At 53.9% G+C, this 17458-nt stretch overlaps 1 protein-coding gene across 1 annotated transcript in view; it reads left to right on the forward strand.

The window, feature by feature from the left end:
* The first annotated feature begins 1077 nt into the window (after nt 1–1077).
* Nucleotides 1078–17458, forward strand: part of PID1 (phosphotyrosine interaction domain containing 1) — a 43859-nt gene continuing 27478 nt past the window's right edge. The window contains exon 1 of the mRNA XM_061570243.1: nt 1078–1700. The gene's annotated coding sequence lies outside the window, so the exon portion shown is untranslated. The remainder of the gene's footprint in view (nt 1701–17458) is intronic.

The raw sequence follows: 17458 nt of genomic DNA on the forward strand, positions 1-17458 counted from the left end.
GACAGATGTTTGCGTCACCTACTCAGTGGATGGCCTCTAACAGCGGTGGGCAGAGTTGTTGCGATGGGGCTTGTGATCTTATAAGTGGAGACCGCACGAAACGAACCGGTTTTAAAAACCCCGATAACAGCCCCCCCTCCCACCCACCCCGCACAATTAGAAACGTATGAAGCAATAAAACGCAAGACTCTGTCCAACGTGCCGTGATTGCTTCGTGCTCGGGGCAGCACTGCATTCGGTTCGATCTCCAGGCGCGGCGCGGTTGTAATTACAATCGTGGCGGATTTCTCGATTGACACTGCGTCTGTCCCAGCAGCAGTGGCAGTCATGTCACGTCTTGGACGTGTGCAGTTATCGATGGAGTAAAGTGTGGCTCACGCCGTTCTCTCTGAAGATGCCCGTGGTCAGATCGAGCGTGCCGAACTTCAGCCATCAACCGCGGTACAAGATAACAAAGACAAAGATCCCCCGTGTAGCCTGTAACAGACTGTAGGGGCAAGTGCTGTTTGCGAGCACCTATGAAGGCCGGCACTGGTACACGAGGGGGTGGGTGGCCAGCACCACGCCCGGCCGCCTTTGTATCCCCAGTGGCGATGTTTACACACCGCACCGGGTTACTCATTTGAGGCTGAGCCGACCTAGGGGAGGGCCCAGGACCGGTTCAGATAATCCGTCACCGGTGTTGGCCGTGAGCGGGAATCGAACCCGGGTGGCCAGGTTCGTAGCGCAGCGTTGCGCTAATCACTCCACGATCATTCACGACGCATTCTACTTTTGCGCGTGATGAAAACCGGTAACCGGTTTTTTTTCTGCTTGTGGCCCAATTGCTGTTACCGGCTGATTGAGGGAGATTGAAAAAAAAACAGGTTTAACGACCCTTAATTGAAAAGTTTGCAAATGTGTTGGGTGAGAAGCCTTCCACGCACACAGTGCAGAGTCAACAAAGCAAATTTAAGAAAGTGGGGGGGGGGATGGAGGAGGAGGAAGAAAGGATTATTATTATATAAAAAAAACTGTTGACTCCAAACTTTAAACCGCGCCAGCTCCACCAGCGCTGTGAGCCTGAAAACACTTTCCCAATCCTGGACGTCCATTCCCTCCCTCCCTCTCCTCCTCCCCCACCACCACCACTAGACCAAGCACAGGAAACGGCACATTTTTCTATCCAAAGTAAAATCCAACCCATTTCTCTGCCTCCCAAGCTCCAGCTTTCCTCTCCCCTCCCCTCCGCTTCCTCAGCTGGAGTCCAGACGCTCTCCCCAACATCTGCCACGTAGCGAGCGAGCGACGCAGGCACAAGGAACCCCTCGTCCATCCATACATCCCTCATCCTCCATACATCCCTCCTCTTCCAATCGTCCCTCGTCCATCCAGCCCCTCGTCCATCCATACATCCCCCATCCTCCATACATCCATCACTCCTCCATACATCCATCCCCCCTCGTCCATACATCCCCCTCTTCCATCCATCCCCCTCGTCCATACATCCATCCATCCCTCCCTCCTCTTCCATCCATCCCTCCCTCCTCTTCCATCCATCTCCCTCGTCCATACATCCCTCATCATCCATACATCCATCACTCCTTATCCATACATCCATCCCCCCTCGTCCATACATCCCCCCCTAGCCCCCCCCCCGTTCTCTCTGTGGTCCGAAGGGCAGCAGAGTCGCCTCCAGCCCAAGCGACTCGTGGCCCCGGGTGAGTGACGGCGAGAATGTGGTTCTGTGTGGTGCTGTGTGGTGCTGTGTGTGTGTGGTGTGCTGTGTGGTATGCTGTGTGTGTGTGGTGTGCTGTGTGTGTGTGGTGCTGTGTGTGTGTGTGTGGTGTTGTGTGTGGTGCTGTGTGTGTGTGTGGTGGTGTGTGGTGGTGTGTGGTGCTGTGTGTGGTGGTGCTCTGTGTGTGTGTATGGTGGTGCTCTGTGTGTGTGTATGGTGGTGCTCTGTGTGTGTGTATGGTGGTGCTCTGTGTGTGTGTATGGTGGTGCTCTGTGTGTGTGTATGGTGGTGCTCTGTGTGTGTGTATGGTGGTGCTCTGTGTGTGTGTATGGTGGTGCTCTGTGTGTGTGTATGGTGGTGCTCTGTGTGTGTGTTTGGTGGTGCTCTGTGTGTGTGTATGGTGGTGCTCTGTGTGTGTGTATGGTGGTGCTCTGTGTGTGTGTATGGTGGTGCTCTGTGTGTGTGTATGGTGGTGCTCTGTGTGTGTGTTGGTGGTGCTCTGTGTGTGTGTGGTGCTCTGTGTGTGTGTGTGGTGCTCTGTGTGTGTGTTTGTGTGGTGCTCTGTGTGTGTGTTTGTGTGGTGCTCTGTGTGTGTGTTTGTGTGGTGCTCTGTGTGTGTGTTTGTGTGGTGCTCTGTGTGTGTGTTTGTGTGGTGCTCTGTGTGTGTGTTTGTGTGGTGCTGTGTGTGTGGTGTGTGTGTGGTGCTGTGTGTGTGGTGCTGTGTGTGTGGTGCTGTGTGTGTGGTGCTGTGTGTGTGGTGCTGTGTGTGTGGTGCTGTGTGTGTGGTGCTGTGTGTGTGGTGCTGTGTGTGTGGTGCTGTGTGTGTGTGGTGCTTGTGTGTGTGGTGCTGTGTGTGTGGTGCTGTGTGTGTGGTGCTGTGTGTGTGGTGCTGTGTGTGGTGCTGTGTGTGTGGTGCTGTGTGTGTTGCTGTGTGTGTTGCTGTGTGTGTTGCTGTGTGTGTGGTGCTGTGTGTGTGGTGCTGTGTGTGTGGTGCTGTGTGTGTGGTGGTGTGTGTGTGGTGGTGTGTGTGTGTGTGTGGTGGTGTGTGTGTGTGTGTGGTGCTGGGTGTGTGTGTGTGGTGCTGTGTGTGTGAGTGTGAGTGGTTCTGTGTGTGTGAGTGTGAGTGGTTCTGTGTGTGTGAGTGTGTGTGTGAGTGTGTGTGGTGTGCTGTGTGTGTGTGGTTCTGTGTGGTGCTGTGTGTGGTGTGCTGTGTGTGTGGTGCTGTGTGTGTGGCGTAGTGCTGTGTGTGTGGCGTAGTGCTGTGTGTGTGTGTGGCGTAGTGCTGTGTGTGGCGTAGTGCTGTGTGTGGCGTGGTGCTGTGTGTGTGTGTGGCGTAGTGCTGTGTGTGTGTGTGGCGTAGTGCTGTGTGTGTGTGTGGCGTAGTGCTGTGTGTGTGTGGCGTAGTGCTGTGTGTGTGTGGTGCTGTGTGTGTGTGGGGTAGTGCTGTGTGTGGGGTAGTGCTGTGTGTGTGGTGTAGTGCTGTGTGTGTGGTGTAGTGCTGTGTGTGTGTGTGGTGCTGTGTGTGTGTGTGTGGTTCTGTGTGGTGCTGTGTGTGTGGTGCTGGTGTGTGTGAGTGTGTGTGGTGCTGGTGTGTGTGAGTGTGTGTGTGTGAGTGTGTGTGGTGTGCTGTGTGTGTGTGGTTCTGTGTGGTGCTGTGTGTGTGGTGCTGTGTGTGGTGTGCTGTGTGTGTGGTGCTGTGTGTGTGGCGTGGTGCTGTGTGTGTGTGTGTGGCGTGGTGCTGTGTGTGTGTGTGGCGTAGTGCTGTGTGTGTGTGTGGCGTAGTGCTGTGTGTGGCGTAGTGCTGTGTGTGGCGTGGTGCTGTGTGTGTGTGTGGCGTAGTGCTGTGTGTGTGGCGTAGTGCTGTGTGTGTGTGGCGTAGTGCTGTGTGTGTGTGGCGTAGTGCTGTGTGTGTGTGGTTCTGTGTGTGTGTGGTAGTGCTGTGTGTGTGGTGTAGTGCTGTGTGTGTGGTGTAGTGCTGTGTGTGTGTGGTGCTGTGTGTGTGTGTGGTGCTGTGTGTGTGTGTGGTGCTGTGTGTGTGTGTGTGTGGTGCTGTGTGTGTGTGTGTGTGGTGCTGTGTGTGTGTGTGTGGCGTAGTGCTGTGTGTGTGTGTGTGGCGTAGTGCTGTGTGTGTGTGTGTGGCGTAGTGCTGTGTGGGTGTGTGTGGCGTAGTGCTGTGTGGGTGTGTGTGGCGTAGTGCTGTGTGGGTGTGTGTGGCGTAGTGCTGTGTGTGTGTGTGGCGTAGTGCTGTGTGTGTGTGTGGTGCTGTGTGTGGGGTAGTGCTGTGTGTGGTGTAGTACTGTGTGTGTGTCTGTGTGTGCTGCTGTGTGTGTGTCTGTGTGTGTGTGGCGGTGGCAAGTTCGTTAGTTAGTATCGCAACTGAGCCTCGACCCGAGTTGGAGACTCCTGGACAGACCCCGCGCGTGCGTGTGCGTGCTCGTCGGCTTTTAACGAGTACTCGCCGCTGTGTGGAATGAGCGAGGATGGGCACTGGGGAGAGACAAAGACGGCCGAGGGTGATGCTTGCCAACACCCCCCCACCCCTCTCGTGTGCAATGACGGTCTGAATGGGTGCTCGCTAACAGCACTTGCTCCAACATTTTGTTGAATGCTATATGGGGAATGTGTTTTGTGTGTCTGAGAGCATGACTTAGTGTGTGTGAGAGTGAATATGTGGTGGTAAGAGTGAGTGTGTGTGTGTAAGAGTGAGTGTGTGTGTGTGCGTGTAAGAGTGAGTGTGTGTGTGTGCGTGTAAGAGTGAGTGTGTGTGTGTGCGTGTAAGAGTGAGTGTGTGTGTGTGCGTGTAAGAGTGTGTGTGTAAGTGTAAGAGTGAATGTGTGTGTGTGTGACCTGCCAGCGGGCGTTCGACACTTCACGTGGTAGCCTCAAGGTGCACATGGCCTGGCACAAGCGTCGTGGTGACGTCACCGACACTTAGTGGCGAATGGCGGTTGTTGTTGTTGTGTGTGTGTAAGAGTGAATGTGTGTGTGTGTAAGAGTGAGTGTGTGTGTGTAAGAGTGAATGTGTGTGTGTGTAAGAGTGAATGTGTGTGTGTGTAAGAGTGAATGTGTGTGTGTGTGTAAGAGTGAGTGTGTGTGTGTGATGGAGCTGTGTGTGTGTATGCTTGAGTGGTTTTTGTACAGACTGTTGGGGCATGTGCTATGTGCACGTGTGATAGTGTGCGAGTACGCACATGCGAGTGTGTGCTCGGTGCATGATGCGTCTGGTGAGATGCCATTTGCTAAATAACCTGACGCTTAACTCGATGGCCAGGGTGTTCTAAACCTGGTCACGGCTACCGTAAGTGGCGAGTGAATACCTGAACCAGTCCTGGGCAACGCGCCTCCCATGTAAACATCTTCACCACAGTGACCAGCGTGGTGAAGTATGATCACCACCAGCCTGGTGAAGTATGATCAAACGGTCCACATGGCCGACACGGCGTGGGGAGGCCTTCCCCCATCAGTGGATCGACATAGCGATGGAGATTATTGGGTTTTTTTAAAATCCGCATTTACAATTATTATAGAATGCGTCGGTCGAAGTGCAAAGGACGATTGATGTTTCACGGCAACTATTCGGGTCAATATTTGTGTGCTCGGTCCTGCAGTAACAGTGATGGCAAGAGGGGAACGATTTGTAAATGTATGGATCATCATCGGCGAGCCGTGCGCAGTTGGGGTGATGATGATCATGATAACTGTGTCCCTCCTCTAAGATAACAATGGCAATGAATGTGCCAATGATGATGACGGGCACGCCATTGACTTGATCAAACAAAATTTACATATCCTGAAATGACGTAGATGATGATGATATAGATGATGATGATGATTGCGTTGCGTCTATGGGATGCTGCATCACTCCTATGCGATGATTTTCACTTCGATGAGATCACGATGATGATAATTACAGTGTCAATCCAACTTGATTGTAATGGTGATGATATCATCACTTGGGTGATGATGATATTGATAATTGTTACTCCTAATGAGATGATGATGATGACACTGCTTTAATCATAACGATAATTGTCACTTCTGTGATTGTATAACTCCTGAGATGAATACGATAATTTCACTTCTATAAGACAAAGATGCCGGGATGTTTGAGGCATGGCAGCATGCATCGTGTCTCCCTGCAGTGCAAATTCCACATTCCCATGGCGGAGGCAGTTTATCCATCGAGGCATCACTGTTAACTGAATACAAAGTGGGGCTAACGACGACGATGATGATGATGGGCTGTGTTGCCCCCTTGACCGGGTCCTTGAACTCATGACTTTGTGAGCCAAGTGCTCTGACAACAGCGAAACCTGGGCTGATCCGTTTCATCATCATCAGCCACGATCTATTCACTGCTGGATGAAGGCCTCTCTAAGCCACTGTCACCTGTGTAGTGGTGGTATTGACGTGCGTCGACAGTGATGGATCACGGGGCGCGGGGTTGGGCACGCGATGTGGGCGTGGTATGGACGCGCGCGCGGGTGGTAAGGCGCGCTGACACAAGCTGGGAAAAGAGGATCGTAGCCAGCGCGCGCACTGATTGGTCAATAAGATGGGTGCTCTCAGCGACGTCCGCAGGAGGGGTATAAAGGGAGACGCGCGAGAGCACTCGTGGTCAGTGTTAACCAGTTGAAGACCGAAGACGGGGTGGAGGAGGTAGTGGCCCGAGACCCCTAGTCCCGCCGTCCTTGTGAGGACCGGGGCCCTGTGTGGCTCGGAGCCGAGACTGGGGGACCCGTAGTCCGACGCCCGTGTGGGTCGGGACGGTGGTACCCAGAGCCGAGACGGGCACCCCGGCTGGGTGTGTCCCGGAAGGCTACGGGGCGTAAGAGCCCGTGTCAGTATAGCTGAGTGGGTGTTAGTCACCCGAGTAGCTAAGTGGGTGTTAGTCACCCTGGTAGCTGAGTGGGTGTCAGTCACCCGTGTAGCTGAGTGGGTGTTAGTCACCCGTGTAGCTGAGTGGGTGTTAGTCACCCGTGTAGCTGAGTGGGTGTTAGTCACCCTGGTAGCTGAGTGGGTGTTAGTCACCCGAGTAGCTGAGTGGGTGTTAGTCACCCGAGTAGCTGAGTGAGGTGTTAGTCACCCGTGCAACGAAGTTGGTGTTAGTCATCCGTGTAACTATACGTTGGTGAAAATAAAGAGTGTGCTACCCGTGAAGTCGTCTCCTGCCGAGTTACTACTTTACAACTGGCGTCAGAAGTAAACCTGTCTTCAAGAAGAATGGACACAAGATCGGGGAGACGACGGCGTACCGGAGACACCAACCTCGGGAGGAGAGGACGAGGAGTTGCCGCCAATACAGCACTTCGCGGAAATGGCCGATGCTCCGCTTGCCTCCGACACCAGCCTGCAGGACGCACACTCCCGCCTGGCGGAGTTGCTGCTCGCCGCCGCTGCGATTTTGGCGGAAATCTCCGTTCCAGCGGCCGGAGGGACGGCTGCGGGGTTGGAGGAGGCGGCGCGGCTGGAGGGATCCCGCCAGAAGGCGTTTCGCGCCAAAAGTTTTGGAGTTGGCGCCATTTTTGAGGGCCCGCCACCGCTTGGCGGGAAGCGCGGACACCACGTGGCCAGAGATCTCCACACAGCGCAGCCCGCGTCATCGGCGCGCGCCGGAGATCTCCATTATGCGCCTGCAGACGGAGCCGACATTTTCTACAACCACAGCGGCGCGCGGGAAAATCGTTCCAATGACGACGACGGCGATCGAGTCCTCCAGCAACGATTGCCCGCGCTGTCGGTGTTCAAGGCGGACGGGGGCGACTGGGGAGCCTTCCAGCGACGGTTCGTCGCGCATCAGGAAATGTCGGGGTGGTCCGACACCACTGCCCTGCACGCGCTGCCAGCGATGCTCGACGACGACGCGCTTGCAGCCTTCACATCGGCCCCGAGGTCGTCCCGCTCAACGCTCCAGGCCGCGCTACACCTGATGGCCAAGGTGTTCGGGCCACCCTCGACCTGTCGCCACCAGTTCTACGATCGGCGGAAGGTGGTTGGAGAAACAACGCTGGCCTATCCCACGGCGCTGCTCGCCCTGGCAGACTCAGCTTTTCCCCGCATGGATAAGGAGGGGAAGGACGCCATGGTGACGGAGCAGCTGCTGGCGTTGGCTCACGGATTGGGAGTTCCCATTAATACGGCGGACGAGATGGACATTTGCTCCCTGGGAATTGCCACAAGTATTCATGCTTACGAAGTCCTAAAGCGAAAGCCGACGGTCGTCTGCGCATCGGTGGGGAACGGGGCACCGGCCGCCACGATCATTGGCCCTCAGCCTGCTGTGCCGCGGGAGGAGGCCTTCGCCGTTTCAAGACCGGGGGAGTGGAGAACGGGAGGTCGTTCGCCCACACGTTCACACCGCAAGCTGGAGCAACCGAAACCTACGCCGTCCCTCGTCGTCTGCTACAACTGCGGCCTTCGGGGCCACGTCGCGTCCGGGTGCCGGGCCCCACGTCAGCGTACCGCGGGACCACGTCCGGACGACGACCAGGGCCTAAAGACATCCCAGCTGAACCCGGCAAGTCGCGGCACCTCACACGTTCGGTCCACATGCACGGCACGTTCGGGTCGCCGCTTAGCGGTGGGGGGACCGCGTATGGGCACCGGGGGTTCGGTTCGGCGAGAGGGGTCCGTACACGGCCCGAAAGCAGTCGAATGGTCCGAATTGGCCCACAGGATAGTGGCTGCGTCGGCCGGGTCGTCCGTGGTAACGGGGTACATTGACGGGGTTGAGGTCCGGGTGCTTGTGGACACGGGTGCGTCGGCCACTATCATTTCGGACCTTATTTATAACATTCTTCCCGTCCAATGTCGACCCCTTCTGCCGGTGGACGTACCGTTTTACGCGGCGAACGGGGGATCTTTGGGAATCATCGGCCAGATTCGGGCGACTATTTGTATTGGCGATATAAAATTGGCGGGTCCTATTTTTGTATCATCTTCGTTGGCCGTTCCTTGTTTACTAGGCACGGACTTTCTGTCTAAAATGCCCATCAAAATTCTCATAGACCAGGCCTGCATTGAGCTTCCGTCGGGACGGCGGGTTGAGTTTTTGAAGAGTCCTACTAAGATACGCACGGTTTGTGCGACGGTGCAGGCGCTGGCAACCCAGACTGTACGGGTGCCCCCGGGTTCGCAAATGTTGGTACCCCTTCGGTTGAGGAAACCCCTCGGGGCAGATGCGGGGGCACAGGGAGTTCTGTTGGGGCCGTCTAACAGAGCTAAAGGGGGCCTCGACTTAGCGGTGGCCCAGACCATGGTGAGGGGGGACTGTGAGCCGTTCGTTATGGTCCTGAATACGGGGTTGCGGCCGGCCGTGATCACGCAGGGAACGGTGCTGGCTCACGCCGCGCCGCTACCCGTCGAGGAACAGCTCGTTGCTCACGCCGATTCGAGTGCCGATACGCATCCTCAAAGTGAGGAGGGGACGGAGTGGTTGGACTCGTTGTGTGCCGGGTCCAGTAACTTGTCCAGTGTGCAGTCGGGTGCATTGCGGGGCTTGCTACTCGAGTTCGCTGACGTGTTTAGCAGGCACAAGTATGATATTGGCTGCACAGACCTGTTGCGCCACCATATAGCTACTGGGGACGCGGCCCCTATTCGACAGAATCCCTTCCGGCTCAGTCCAGCCGAGAAGGAGCATGTGCAGTCGGCAGTTAACGACATGTTGGCGGCCGACATCATTGCGCCCTCTTCCAGTCCGTGGGGTGCTCCTATCGTCTTGGTTAAAAAACAGGATGGGTCCTTGCGGTTCTGTGTCGATTTCCGCCGCCTAAACAAAATCTCAATGGCCGATGCGTATCCGCTCCCCAGGATGGATGAGTCTCTGGATGCCTTGGCGGGAGCACAGTTTTTTTCGATGCTCGATTTGCTTTCGGGATTTTGGCAATTACCCCTCGATGACGAATCGAAACCAAAAACCGCTTTCCGGACACCAGGAGGCCTATTTGAATTCAACCGATTGCCCATGGGTTTACATTCCGCTCCTGCTATGTTCCAGAGGCTCATGGAATTGGTTTTGTCAGGCCTCCAATGGGACACCTGTTTGATTTACCTCGATGATATCATCGTTTTCAGCCGGACTTTTGAGGAGCACCTCCAGCGACTGAGAGCGGTGTTTCTCAGGATGCGTTCCGCTAAGCTTAAATTTAAACCGGCTAAATGTTTTCTGCTTCGGGAATCGGTCAGGTATTTGGGCCATATCGTTAGCCGTTCAGGGATCTCGACAGACCCTGCTAAGACGAAATGCGTCAGCTCATGGCCAACGCCGACCTCTGTCACTGATGTCCGCAGTTTCATAGGATTCGCCTCCTATTACCGTCGTTTTGTCAAGCAGTTTGCCACCATAGCCAGGCCCCTGCACGCTTTGACGGCTAAAGGGGTGCGGTTTCACTGGGGGTCGGAAGAGGAGGCCGCGTTCTGCTCCCTTCGTGACGCCTTGGTGCAGGCTCCCCTCTTGTGTTACCCCGATTTCACGCAACCGTTTGTGCTCGACACGGATGCCAGTAACACGGGTATCGGGGGAGTGCTCTCACAGGTGGTCGGGGGGGTCGAACGGGTGGTCGCCTACGGTAGCAGGGTTCTGTCCCCCGCGGAACAACGCTACTGCGTGACACGTCGGGAATTGCTGGCGATTGTGTTTTTTATACAGCAATTCAGGCCGTATCTTTATGGCCGTCATTTTACGGTTCGCACGGACCATGCGGCTCTCCAATACGCTATGCGGGTGGCGCATCCATCCGGCCAATTGTCCCGATGGTTGGAGGTCCTTCAGGACTACCAATTCACGACGATTTACCGCAAGGGGTTGCGCCACTCGAATGCGGATGCATTGTCGCGGTTGCCGCCGCGTACGGAATGCGCATGTCTGTTAGGATCGGCGCGGTGTAAACCCTCTGTCGCTGTCTCCGCGGAAGTTGTGCTCGCCGCCACGGATACTACGGGGGTCGACGCCCCCACGGGGAGGGACTCGCTGTTAGCATTGCCTCTCATCGAGTAGGGCCGTCTGCAAATGGCCGACAGCTCCCTACTCGCGCTACGTCGGAAGGTTGACGATCCCGAGGGGGGGGAAACGCGGGTCGGTTCCTGGGTGTGCAGACAGGGCCTCTTGATGAAGTGGGACTACATGTCCCGGCGTCACATGCTCGTGGTGCCGTTTGCTGTACGGGGTAGGGTCGTCCTGGCTGCCCATGAACGACTCATGCATCTGGGGTTTCACAAAACGCTCGCCCTCATTCAGCGAGACTACTATTGGCCGGGGATGGGCAACGACGTGGCGAACATTCTTAAGGGATGTGTAGGGTGTGCCCAAAGAAAACCGCCACCAATAGCGGCTAATCCACCGCTGCAATCCATTCAGGTTTCGCGCACGAACGAATTGGTCGCGCTGGACATCTTGGGGCCCTTTCCCGCTACGCCTCGGGGAAATAAGTTCCTGCTGGTTGGCGTAGAGTACTTCACCCGCTGGCCCATGGCATGGCCACTCGCCAACCAGTCGGCTGCGGCAGTGGCGGACGCCTTTGTCCGAGGTTATGTTTTGGACAAAGGCGCCCCCGAACGCTTGCTGACGGATCAAGGGAAACATTTTTCGAGCGTTTTGTTGCGCGAGGTGTGCGACCTGTTGGGTACAAAGAAAGTACGTACCTCCCCGTACCACCCGCAGACTGATGGTATGGTTGAACGTCTGAACAGGACGATTACGTCTATGTTGTGCCAACAGGTATGCGACGACCAGGTGGATTGGGACTTACAGGTACCGGGGGTACTAGCGGCCTATCGGATGGCACCTCATGCGGCGACGGGGTTTTCTCCATTTTTTCTGATGTATGGGCGGGAGGCCGATCCGGCCATGGACGTCCAACTGGGGATTTCCCAGCCACGTGCAAAATCTAAATTGGCAGACCATATCAAGTTTAACATCGCCAAATTGGCTGAAGCGCGAGAGGCTGCGAGATTAAATTCGCGGTCTCGGCAGATCGCGAACGAGCGATTGCATGGACGGAAGGTGCATACGTACAATTGGGAACCGGGCGATAAGGCCTGGCTGCATTGTCAACACGCACCGTTGGCTACGTCCCCCAAACTGTTGAGACCATGGAGGGGACCGGTGGAAATTGTGCGGGTTGCACGACCCCAGAGTATACAGATTAAATGGGGAAAACGCCGTTGGTACGTGCACCCCTCCCGACTGAAACCCTACGCGGCGCCGCGTGACCCCGGGTTGTGCCGTGACGACCGAGCGTGTGATGTGACCGTCGACTCGGGGAGGGATGTGTCGCAGGCTGATCCTCACGTGTCTCCACCTGACCCACCCCCAGGTGTCTCGGACCTGACGGCTGTTGACCGTCGGGAACCGGAACCCCGCGGCTCGCGCGGAGCCCCGATGCCTGGCCCATGCCTTCCTGAACTGCCGGCGCCACCGGATGGCCAACGGCGTCTGGTGCCGTACGACGGACCGGCAAGGCGGACTCGGGCTAGGACGCAACACTTTTCATGAAAAAAAAAAAAAATTCTTTTTTTGGTTAAAACCCGACCTCGCCGCCGGGTTCCCCCTCTGCCGGAGTAATGTCCCGTTCAAGGGACGCTCGGACAGATTGGGACGCTGCACGTGTCGGAGAGAAAAGAAAAGAAAATGAATAAAGAAATATTTTTTTATTGTTACCCTTTCCGCATACACATTGTCATTGCCACTCGCCGGATTGTGCATATTGTTCTTATTGTGGGTGTGTCGGTTGCTGGGTTTTGCGGATTGGGGTGTTCATGTTGTGTTGTTAGGGTTTGTTGTTATGTTACGGGGCACACATGGGGGGTAAGGGGTGTTGTATATTTTATTAGCAGCCGGGTCGGCTGCGAGCTATGTGGTAGGGGGTGATGTAGTGGTGGTATTGACGTGCGTCGACAGTGATGGATCACGGGGCGCGGGGTTGGGCACGCGATGTGGGCGTGGTATGGACGCGCGCGCGGGTGGTAAGGCGCGCTGACACAAGCTGGGAAAAGAGGATCGTAGCCAGCGCGCGCACTGATTGGTCAATAAGATGGGTGCTCTCAGCGACGTCCGCAGGAGGGGTATAAAGGGAGACGCGCGAGAGCACTCGTGGTCAGTGTTAACCAGTTGAAGACCGAAGACGGGGTGGAGGAGGTAGTGGCCCGAGACCCCTAGTCCCGCCGTCCTTGTGAGGACCGGGGCCCTGTGTGGCTCGGAGCCGAGACTGGGGGACCCGTAGTCCGACGCCCGTGTGGGTCGGGACGGTGGTACCCAGAGCCGAGACGGGCACCCCGGCTGGGTGTGTCCCGGAAGGCTACGGGGCGTAAGAGCCCGTGTCAGTATAGCTGAGTGGGTGTTAGTCACCCGAGTAGCTAAGTGGGTGTTAGTCACCCTGGTAGCTGAGTGGGTGTCAGTCACCCGTGTAGCTGAGTGGGTGTTAGTCACCCTGGTAGCTGAGTGGGTGTTAGTCACCCGTGTAGCTGAGTGGGTGTTAGTCACCCTGGTAGCTGAGTGGGTGTTAGTCACCCGAGTAGCTGAGTGGGTGTTAGTCACCCGAGTAGCTGAGTGAGGTGTTAGTCACCCGTGCAACGAAGTGGGTGTTAGTCATCCGTGTAACTATAAGTTGGTGAAAATAAAGAGTGTGCTACCCGTGAAGTCGTCTCCTGCCGAGTTACTACTTTACACCTGCAACCCCTCCCCACGATGCCACGGTCTGTCAGGCTGACGTCATCGCTCCATCTTTATTGTGGAACGCCACTCCAGTTTGTTCCCCTCCGTTGAACACGTGGGAGGCTTTCGCGACCAATATTATTCATAATCAACGTTTTTGGGTGTTAGATCGCGTTATTTATAAATGTGTCGTAACCCTCCACCACCCGACACGGCCAATCAGTTAAAAAGTGGCACGTTGACAAAAGACAAATAGTTCACTGCTTTAGCCCACCGGTGTGTTGAAGCGTGAAACCACAACATTTACAATTTGAGTACGACGTTTCGCTGGTAATTGCATCCAGCATCATCGGGCAATTCGCCAGAATGGTGAGGCTCTGCTCTGTCTCCCGTTCTTATATAGAGCAGCAGCAGGGTGACGTCATCATTGTGCCCCTCCGTGGGCTGTCACTCCGTCGCTAGTCTCGACCACCGGCCGTCATCATTTCTCGCGACGTCTCGTGCCCAAGCGCACCTCCGCGCGTTACCAAATCAGTGCGGTGTCTCTCATCTGTATCGCATGTCCTGTGATGTATGTACGTAGGTATGTTGAACTTCTTTTGCGCCGTACGTAGCCAACCGTGCTAATCGGAAGTACGGGGGAAGGACAACAAACTAAACGCAAAGAGCAGTTCTAAAGAATTGAGTTTGTCAATCGAGATGATGATTTAAAAGTGCATAGCTCCAATGGCTTCCTAATATCGGAAGGAAGAGCGTTCCAGACGGCCGCAGAAGCGCATCTGAAAGCGTCGTGCGATGCGGTGACCACCGCATCTGTTCGATGTCCCAGCAGCCAAAATCTGCTTTTGAGGATTACCGGAGTTTGCGTGGTGATGCTTTATGCTCCTTGACGATATCAGCGAGATGTTGTGGTTCATTTGCGGCAAGGGCTTCGTGTGTAATCAGTGCGACCTTAGAACGAATTCGTTCAGCGACCAGAAGCGAACGCACCTCTGCGAGAATTGGGCAGACGTGGTCAGATCTTGCAGTAGCCGGCACGACACGTGCTAAAGGAATAAACATCTAACAGCCTCGGGAGAAGCCGTCATCCAGCAGTGGATTTAGTAAAGGCTGAAGAAGGAAGGAGTGTCGGGTCTGGTCAGAGCACACATAGGTCGTGAGTTCAAATCCCGGTCCGGTGTTAAAACTCAGCCCAGTCATTGTCATAAACATCGTCATGATGATTGCCATCATAATTGTCAACTTCGTGATTAAAGTAACATCGCTTGTATGACTATTATCACAATAACAATACCGTCAGCATCATCCTCATCCATTTCTTACTTTTAATAACGCCATCATTACCGCAACAACATTATCCTCCAAAATAGTATCGTCATTTCGATGAAACAAACATCTGTAAGGGTAAGGAACCGCGCACACCCACTGATTGAGTGAATCGTCGTGATTCACGCTCACAATTCCATTCATGGATATTAAGATTCTTGGTTTTGTTGACATCCTTATATTAAGTTCGCTTGCTTGCTTGCGTGCTTGCTTGCTTACGACCGTGCAAATCTTTCGGTCGTTTTTTAACCCACTTCCCGTGATCCAATCGAGCTGACATTTTGCACACAGACTCGTTGTGCGAGACAATTAATGTTCGTGAAATTTTTTTTCCAAAATTTTACACTGTTTAGGGAAAACAAATTAAATATTTAATTACCAATTGCTTAATGCTGGCAGAAAATCATCTGACCCATAGGTGGCAGCCATCTCAAGCCAGAGGACGAGAGGACTCTAGCCGCCACGCATATAAAGGATTTATAGTGAAAAACTTTATTTTTACGGGTTATACTTATTACACTTGCAGTAGATGGTAGCGCCTCTCGTGGCTGCAGGGGTCACGTAAACCAATTACCGCATGCAACGTAAACGTAAAACACGTTTTATTTCTACCCACGTGACTTTACCGAAAGAACCAAAGAGTATGGATTTTTGCAGTCACAAAAGCTTCAAATCAAGATTAAAACACGTTTTATTCGTCCATACGGGCCTGTGCCCAGCTTGGGTTAAGTTGTTGTTGTTGTTGTCCCATGATGTCAGTGACAACATTAGCAGCAGCAATCTTGAGAGCTAAGGGAACGGTACCATACGATATTCTTAGGTTTTTTGGTAAAGTCACGTAGGTAAAACATTACAATTAATAAAAGTAAAATAAAATAAAAATCACGACGTTTCGGAGGCAACACAAGCTTCCGTCTTCAGGTGGAACCGCCACAGCCACGACAGCTGTATCAAGTAAATGAGAGATTTCAGGAGCTACCACTCCGTTTATATAATGGTTGGAGAGGGGGGAAGGGCCAAGTACAGCACACTTTTTATTCATATGGTAAGGTGAGGCTTAAGAGGGTGAGCCTTTGTTATGGAGAGGTACGGTTTGTGATTCAACCTGTGAAAAGGAGAAAACAACTGAACATGGTAAACCTGTAATAGTTGTCTGTCAAATAAGATTGGCCAAATAAGTGTAGTTACCATACGAGGTGGAAGATTTTAACGGAGGTGCTCTCGAGTAGTTGGGCGGTGAGAGGCCGCGAGGACAAGGCGACGGGAGGAGGGAGGCAGAGTGGGACACCAGGACGCCTCCGCCGATGATTTGTCTTGACCTTTTCAAGAGGACGAGGAGGTCCACTGCTCGCAGCTGGCAACTGGAGGAGGAGGAAGAGGCGTGCGGGAAGGCCCGCTTATGGGTTACACAGGACACGGATTCGCCGTTTGCGATTCGGGGGCAGAGTAGAAATCCGACCTTGGACCTCGGCGATGCGCGTCTCCCAAACCCACTTGGTGGGTTCCAAAGCCGACATTCTTCCATCGCCTCTCGAGCCTCCGACCCATTCATGTTTTTGCCCACGGAGGTCTGTGTTTGTGTGGGAGGGGGTTAGGGGGGGGGGGCAAGGTGATTTAAAGAAGATAAAAAACGCTTGGAGAGTTATGCGCCGATGAAAATGTTAATGGTGCTTGACTGGTTGGGGATTAAGGCCAGAGTCTAGCCATGAACACGTTGCTAATGTGCAGGAACTCACTGCTACACTCTTTCCAAAAACATCCTGCTATTATGCAGGAAATCACTGCTCCACTCTCCATGAACACGCTGCTTAGGTGCAGGAACTCACTGCTCCACTCTCCATGAACACGCTGTTATTGTGCAGGAAATCACTGCTCCACTCTCCATAAACACGCTGTTATTGTGCAGGAAATCACTGCTCCACTCTCCATGAACACGCTGTTATTGTGCAGGAAATCACTGCTCCACTCTCCATAAACACGCTGTTATTGTGCAGGAAATCACTGCTCCACTCTCCATGAACACGCTGTTATTGTGCAGGAAATCACTGCTCCACTCTCCATAAACACGCTGTTATTGTGCAGGAAATCACTGCTCCACTCTCCATGAACACGCTGTTATTGTGCAGGAAATCACTGCTCCACTCTCTCCATGAGCACGCTGCCATTGTGCAGGAAATCACTGCTCCACTCTCCATAAACACGCTGTTATTGTGCAGGAAATCACTGCTCCACTCTCCATGAACACGCTGTTATTGTGCAGGAAATCACTGCTCCACTCTCCATAAACACGCTGTTATTGTGCAGGAAATCATTGCTCCACTCTCTCCGTGAACACGCTGTTATTGTGCAGGAACTCACTGCTCCACTATCTCCATGAACACGCTGTTATTGTGCAGGAAATCATTGCTCCATTCTCTCCATGAACATGCTGTTATTGTGTAGGAACTCATTGCTCCACTCTCTCCATGAACATGCTGTTATTGTGCAGGAAATCACTGCTCCACTCTCCATGAACATGCTGTTATTGTGCAGGAAATCACTGCTCCACTCTCTCCATGAACATGCTGTTATTGTGCAGGAACTCATTGCTCCACTCTCTCCATGAACACGCTGTTATTGTGCAGGAAATCACTGCTCCACTCTCCATGAACACGCTGTTATTGTGCAGGAAATCACTGCTCCACTCTCCATGAACACGCTGTTATTGTGCAGGAAATCACTGCTCCACTCTCCATGAACACGCTGTTATTGTGCAGGAAATC

Source organism: Lethenteron reissneri, chromosome 45, assembly GCF_015708825.2.
Source record: "Lethenteron reissneri isolate LAM-NWPU_2019-01 chromosome 45, ASM1570882v1, whole genome shotgun sequence".
Taxonomy (NCBI): domain Eukaryota; kingdom Metazoa; phylum Chordata; class Hyperoartia; order Petromyzontiformes; family Petromyzontidae; genus Lethenteron; species Lethenteron reissneri.